The sequence below is a fragment of the Poecilia latipinna genome, unplaced genomic scaffold, assembly GCF_001443285.1.
Source record: "Poecilia latipinna isolate Pla-1442-1.1 unplaced genomic scaffold, P_latipinna-1.0 Scaffold282, whole genome shotgun sequence".
Taxonomy (NCBI): Eukaryota; Metazoa; Chordata; class Actinopteri; order Cyprinodontiformes; family Poeciliidae; genus Poecilia; species Poecilia latipinna.
Window position 1 is genome coordinate 393,627 of NW_015112898.1, and position 7,765 is coordinate 401,391.

Genomic DNA, 7,765 nt, shown 5'->3' on the forward strand with positions numbered 1-7,765 from the left:
CTTTACGCTGACCCATTGCCATGGCAACCGACAAACAGCTCAACGATACAGCAGAGATTACCGATCAGGGGAATCGACACCAAAAATATTTCCCACACAAAAAAGTAGCAAAAACACTAAAACAGAACATCCAGTCTGTTACATTATGTTGTCAGGCTTAATGTCTATATTGTGATTATTAATAAGTTTTCGCCTAATCACCGCGGTGGTTGATTAGCTGATTTAAACAGCTGCTCTACTGATGACTTGGTGGATTGTTTATTGCTAACGGAACCAAAACACACCGAACTGCGCAGCACATCCTATGGTTATCAAAGTCAATACCAGGCCAGCAACAGTTAGGCTAGTATAACTGACCCACTGCTCACTTGTTCAATGTTTTCTTTAAATTAAAACGTTTTCCTCCAAATCTGAAACCCTTATTACCATTATCTCTGTTTGAATTAACTGCTAAACATTGCGTCCGTTGTTCTTATTCTTTGCGTGGTTGTAGTATTTTCCTGACCACCGATATTCCTGACTCAATGGACAGCAATGACGATAAGTCACGTAATGTCCAGTCCAGTAATATATCCATCAATGCTGCTGCCTCGCGCTCTGTCCTTCTCTCGCACTTCCCGCAACTTAGCAGTAGGTGTCAGGTTACATTGTGTTGCATTCAATGTTGTCGGAAAAAAAAAGAGTTTCATGCGCTTAATGTCCGATTTGCCATAACTATTTATTGAATTCATTGTCACTAACTGGGGTGGCAACAAGGGTAGCAAGGCTCTCGTTTGGGGTGGCAGCTGCCACCCCATGCCACCCCAGTAGATCCGCCCCTGCATCTGGATCACACTAGAACTGCTCTAATTCAAAAACTACAACACCTAAACACTTCATACCTGGACTGGATTATTCTAACAGTACAATATATAAAACGCTGTATGGGATTTGTGAAACTTCGCTTAAATTCAGATTACTATTCCTACTATGCAGTGTTCTTCAAATTCAACTCTAATTCAAAACCTCTTTATTAATCCCAAAGTGAACTTAAATGTTGGTGTAAAAAACTGCTTGAAAAAAAAAACAAACAAAAAAACAACTGCATGCAACGAGTGTGAATAGTAAGCTGAACTTTAGTGAAGTTTCACAAATCAGATAAAGGTTTTACAAATCCCAAACATGGTTTTAAATATTCTGCTATTAGTTGAGAATAATCTAGTCCAGGCTTGAAGTGTCTAGGTGTTGTCGTTTTTTAACTAGAGTAGATTAAATATCCTGAAGATAGTGAAAAATTAGGTAGAATCGCCCTTCAATCATTTCCAGAATCGGAAGCTTGAATCGGATACCAACTTCAGCTTTGTGATGAATAATTTTGGGAGTTTACTGACCAGAATCCTGTTTACCAGGGACTGGTTTCTGACCATGAAATATTCACAACAAATGTGACTGTCAGTGTTTTCTGATGGGAAATTAAGACACAAATATAATGTAACACTGCTCATTTGTAGAAAGACATGCTGCTTTCTGCAAAAGAAGAGAATCTAACTCCTGCTGATCCTTTGTTTGGCCTCAGCTGTGGTAGATGAGATACTTGTAATAGCTGATATTTCGGGTCAGCAGAAATGTCTTCAGTTATTTTTAGATGGATATTTCCACCACAAGGGGAAGTAACAGCTTATAAGTTCAGAGGACACATATTTTCCTCTCTAACAAGTTTATGTTTCACTTTGATTTGTTTTAAAGTGACACTAGCCAATACTTAACATAATTTCTTTACTTAAAAATAAAAAATGCATATATGTATTGGCAAACTTTTGCATAAGCAGCTTGAAAACAAATGGAACCGGAAAAGAAAGCTCTGCTGGGACTGCAGCACAGCCACAAGCTGCGAGAAGTTAGAAAACTAAAACTCCCATGAAGTAAAAGTCAGGGCAAGACATAAAAATAGACAGACTTTATTGCATTTTAATTGTATATTTAAAATGCACATATTGAGCGAAACTATTGCAAACCTCAACCTAAAAAAAGGAAATAAATAAGCAATGAAATGGAAAAATAATGCACGGTTCGTTAGATGTTATGTCTTCATGACTTGCTTTTGATTTAGGCATCTGACCGTGGAAGATCAAACTAATGAAGGTTCATGGTAGATTAACATTCCAGGAATTATCCAGATGTGTAATAATAAACTATTTTTGTCTCTGAAATTGCTATAAGTGTTACATGTCAACTATTTAAACATTACATGTCAATTTACAGTCCCCTCTGTCAACTACAAGCGTATAAGTTCATGTTTTCTGATGTTTCATTGACAACACGGGGGATTCCATCTGGATAATGTCTGTGTTAATTATCTGAAGAGATGCAGTTAAGTAAATTTTTCTTTTCTTTTTTGTGCTTGAAATTTGAAATTTTTACTTTGAAAAATAAGTTCTAGACTTGACATTTGCTGTGTAGCTATCGACATTGTAGTTTCTATATAGTTGCTCATAAGTAATATTTTCTTAATATCAAGTTTTAATATGAGCCAGCATGCCTAGGTGGGACCCATGTGGGGGTAAGGAGGGCTGATATATGGGTCCCATATGGGTTTGTCCGGGGGTTCCACGATGGCCCCACATGGGTTTGCCCATGTAGGGCCACAGCCCACATGGACACTACATGGGCCCTAAATGGACAAACCCATGTGGGCCACCACCATATAAGGCCCATGCAGGGCCCATATGGGCTCTGGCCCTACATGGGCAAACCCATGTGAGGCCATCGTGGAACCCGCGGACAAACCCATATGGGACCCATATAGTCTGCCCTCCTTTTCCCCACATGGGTCCCACCTAGGCATGCTGGCAGGGGATAATTAAGTGCAAAACACTTAAAATAAGAAAAACATTCTAACGTAGAACCTCTTTGTGAGAAAAAATAATTTGCCAGAATGAAAACAAGCGTAAATCCCCTTAATTTAAGCTATTTAATCTTACAAAGATTTCAGTTTTTGCAGTGCATAAACAACAAATCAACTCCTACTGTCAAAAATCAATATTTAGGAGAGTTTTAAAACAGCAAGAAAAACAATATTTAATGGGAACTATTTTTTTTAAATAAACCGTAAAAATGATTACTTGAAACCCGTGAAATTGCAAGTATTTTGCACTGTAATAATATTTGTAATAATAATTAAAAATCAATTAAGTAAAACACTAGAAAAACTAATTGTATAGAAATTATTAAATAAAAAAATATTTTTAAAAATATTCAATATGCCGATTCATTCAGTGAATAATTGTTCCTTTTCTGTTGCAGTAAAAGCAAACAGATAATTTATATTTATTTATTTAAATAAATATTATAGTGCAGTGATTACAACTTTTACGTTTTTAATCCTAGAGAGTTTCATTGTGGGTCGTTCTCCTACAACAGAAACATATACATTTGTGTAATATTTGCAGTAACTCCTATCTGTACACGGTGTACCCTGTGAAGGAATCTGAAATGTATGAAATTATACCGGATGAAGCAACACTGGCTATATATTACTACAAATTAAAACATTTAACTGTTTAATAAAACACATATGCACGTCTTATGTGGTTTTATAATACTTCCTCTTTGACTGGTGTTTCCAGCTGTTCAATTAATGTCAATGAATTCATGTATTTTTATAAAACAAGAAGCTAATTTCTGAGCAAAACGATCACAGAGTTGCTTTTATTTTGAAACTCCCCACCGGACGTTACATTCACGCCATCTTACTTGATACCGGCAGCTTTAAATAGGTAAATCCTCCTTCTCTGCTGCGGGAGTCTCCTTTTAAAAAAAAAAATCTCGCCGCGTCACCGGGATGCAGTTGCGGGATCCCGGCTGCTAAACCTGCTATACACCACCACCGTCACCAGTAGGCCTGCTTACGTCCAATTTATGTGATTTATTATTTTTTTAAAACAGTATTTTAATAGTGTATCATTCGGAAATGTCCACTGTAGCGGGAGTGACATGACTCCTGGCGGAGCAGCGCCGTTGACTTTCAGTCTGTTATTCAGGAATAGCGCTGTGGGTTTAAATTTAGCCGGCTTAGTTGGAGAGTTTGAATTGGTTGCATTAGTAATGCAGCTGCAGCAGTCGGCACGTCTTGTGTCAGATTACCCGGCATCCTGTGTTACTGAGCAGCTCTGTTGTAATGACACCGCGCTGGCGAGTTGTATGCAACCTGTGTGTGTGTGTGTGTGTGTGTGTGTGTGTGTGTGTGTGTGTGTGTGTGTGAGTGAGAGAGTGACTTGATCAGTTTTATCATTTGGTGCGGAGCTAATTTCCTTTATGTGAAGGTGATCTAATCAATGATATAACTGATTAGACTGATAAGAACTAGGCTTTCACTTTTGAATTTGCCAAAATCCTAATCTTCAAAGTGGTCTGAAGTTCACGTTTCTTATCAGTTATTGTCTCCCTTATCAGGTATTATTTGAGTTTTAGGTGCAAATTAAAGAAAAAGGCTGAACTTTGACCCCCACTGTGAGAAGATGTGGAGGGTCAGTCATTCAATCCACTGATGTAACATTACTATCCTGAAGGGATTTGGCCTCCTCCATGATGAGAAACGTCTACTGCACAAGCTGAAATGGGTTGCTGGTTGCTATAAAAACATGAGATCAAAGAGTACAAAGGGCTAAAATTCCCAAGTTGAAAATATTCAGGGGCCTAAATTGTATTTTCCACCCTCCACAATTAAAAAACCCCAAATATTATTGTGAGTTCTTTACACAATAAGTAAAACATTTTACGTTTCCCTTGATGTTTACAATTGTTTAACTTTCTGGGCTTATTACTTTCCAGTTTATAGCTTATCCCCAGGAAAGAAGATAATAATTTTCCTCTACAAACTTTGCTGTATTTATCTAAATATAACAGATGGGTGTGCCCACCTCTGTGTTTGAGATATTTGTAACATGACTTATAAAAAAAAAAAAAAAGGGGGGGGGGGGAGGCTAACTAAAAAACTTATGTTGTACTTAACCTTTTCAGTTTAAGAAGATATGAACCTGCTATAGAAAACATCATCCTAAAAAAATTGCAAAAAGTGTCGTAGGGCCACATTTGTGCCATTCTTGAGTTGCAGTCAAGGACCACACAAAATGAATCCAATGGTCACAAATGGCCCTCGGACCACAGTTTGGACATCCCTGATCTATAAGATAATCTAAGCTGTCAAAGCGGACAGAACAAGAGTAACACAAATAAAAAAATAACATTACAGTGTAGAGAAAACACAATACAAATACAAAAATATATATGACAGCTTAGCAGCCATTTTTCTTTCACCACCACTTCCGCTGGGTCCACAGGGCATCCCAGAACAGAGCTGACCTTCCGGATCCGCCTGTTCAGTCTCTTTCTGCCCCCAGCAGACAACGCCAGAAAAGATGGCTGATGCCACAACAGAGCCATTGAAGGGCCTCAGGCGAGGCCCCTGGGCTCCAAGACCTGACCTGACTTGACCTGAGCCACTGCAGTAGCTACAACCTGCTCCGGCCTTTATGTTATCAGTCCAGTTTATTGTTCAATAAACCCAACAACCAAACCTTGGATGTTCAGTGGTTGCAGTGCAGAAGTTTACAGATTTATAACACTATTATTATAAATCTGCTTGCTTATATTTTGTACTCTAGAACATTTTTAAGACAATATGATTTAAAGACGTCAAAATTCAGTTCAAAAAGACTATCATCCAAGTGTCTTCAAAAGATTTATTGGTTTCCAGTAGCAGTCAGTCTTACACAGAATCTGAGGCAGCCTCTGACTGAAGACCGTGGCTGTTTGACTGTCATGACATGCTAACAGCTAAATTAGACGATATTTCACAGTAACGTCTTCTGATCAGTTTGATTAGATTAGTTAGATCCAGATTAGACCAGTTTGATTAATCAGTTTGATTAAATCCTCTAAGGATCTAATCAATCAATTAATTAGATCCTCTAAGGATCTAATCAATCAATGCTGGATCTGTTGGACCTGTCTGATAGTATGAAGTAGGCTGAAAAAGTAACTGTCATTAAGACTGTTTCTGGTAACTGGGGATAAGTTTTGGAGGAAGTTTAATTTTTAATTATATATATATATATATTTTTTTTTTTGCAGAATTGTTTCAGTTCTGCTACATTGGCCATTCTTATTGGATTTAAATGTGGACTTTGAGTAGGCCACTTCGAAACTTCCTTTTTTAAATTTATTTTGGATTTTTAATTTTTTTTTAGCATTCATTGCTGGTGTGATCACATTAACACCCCTCGTTTGACTGTCAGTATAATGTTGCTTCCAGTTTTATACCACTTTAAAAAGTCTCTTCATTCCACAAAATATTTTCCAAAACATCTAAGACATCATGAAGATGTTTTCTGTGGGAAATTTGAAACGGTTCTTTGTGTTCTTTGCGATCAGCAGGGCTTTCAGCCTCAGCTCTCCCCCATGGATGTGGTTTTTATTTTATGTTTTGTCTCTTTTATTGGTGGATGGTGAGCTATAGCAGAGTAAATTAAGATATTTGTTGTTTTGTGAAGTTATTGATGCACTTTTGTAGTAATTTTAGAAGGATGGACACTACACGAAATGTGTTTTTCAGTTTTCTCTAACATAGTTACTCTGCTTCTCATATTGTCTTTTGGACGCGTTATTAATTGTTGAGAACATCTAATCTACTTCATGCTGTCAAACTGGTTCCATTTAAATGATTTCTTGTTTCTACGCGTCTGACAGGTTGGGGCAAGTAAAGTTGGACTCAGCGACCCGATTTTTGTTTTTATGAAAACAAATAAAATGCATCTTAAGCTAAAGCATTACATTTGTTTGTTTTGTAAACTCTTGTAGTTTCTGGTATTTTTCCAGGCAGTTTTGATGTGCCAAAGCAGAGGACGTAATTGCTAAAATTCATCTCATTGCAGGGGAATGCAGTCATTATGCAGCAGTCGCCTGCAGTGATATGTTGAAATATCTGTCTGTGGTGGAAAGAGTTGGCTTTCTCTGTGCAACTGCAGAAAGACACAAGACGTTCATTTAAAACTTAAATTAAAAGTGTAATTCCTTTTTTCTTTCCTCCCTCCCTCTATACATCCATCACTTTCTTTCTCATGTCATTTCTGCATGCTGTTGTATTTTCTTCTTTCTTTCCTTTCTACATTCATTTTTGTCCTACCTCAATTTTACTCTTTCTTTTTTTTCTTTCATTCCTTGATTGTTTCTTTCTCCTCTTTCTACCTTTTTATTTTTTCTTTGATTTTTGTTCTCTTCTTTCTGTTTTCTTTTCATTTTTTCTCCCCTTTCTTTTCGTTCATTTCTTTCTTTCTTCCTTGCGATACTGATTTTGAATTTTATCACAATGCTATTGTGATAACGACAAAAGTGACGATAAGAACTAGTTATCACGTCTTTTTAAGGAACCGTATCTCTGTGACGTTCCCATTTGAAATGAGCTTCTTCAGGACGCCACTTAATTGAAGAGACAACATCTAATTATGTTTTTGAATTTGGGGGGAATCACCAGCCTTGAAAAATCATGAATCAACTGTTTATTTTGCACGTTTTAAATTTACACTTCCATTCGAGTCTCAACTGCTTCTAAAAATAACCCAAGTGCTTAAAATAAAAATAACAGTCGTTTTTGGCAATAAGTTAATGTTTTTTGAGTCGTTTCAAAAACTTACCTTATTGTCACATTTGATGGGGACCGCGTCATTACCTAGCAACCCCAGCCAAGCCCAGCCCCGTTACCTAGCAACCCCAGCCAAGCCCAGCCCCG

At 37.3% G+C, this 7,765-nt stretch overlaps 1 protein-coding gene across 2 annotated transcripts in view; it reads left to right on the forward strand.

Moving 5' to 3' along the window:
- The window catches only part of LOC106948325 (probable phosphatase phospho1), a 20,693-nt gene that overhangs the window by 7,366 nt on the left and 5,562 nt on the right, over positions 1 to 7,765 (forward strand). Inside the window, exon 1 of one of the 2 annotated variants that reach the window (XM_015033931.1) lies at positions 3,770 to 3,874. The exons of the other annotated variant lie outside the window; for it this stretch is intronic. The gene's annotated coding sequence lies outside the window, so the exon portion shown is untranslated. Of the gene's footprint in view, positions 1 to 3,769; positions 3,875 to 7,765 lie in introns of those variants that run through there. 2 annotated transcript variants of the gene reach the window in all.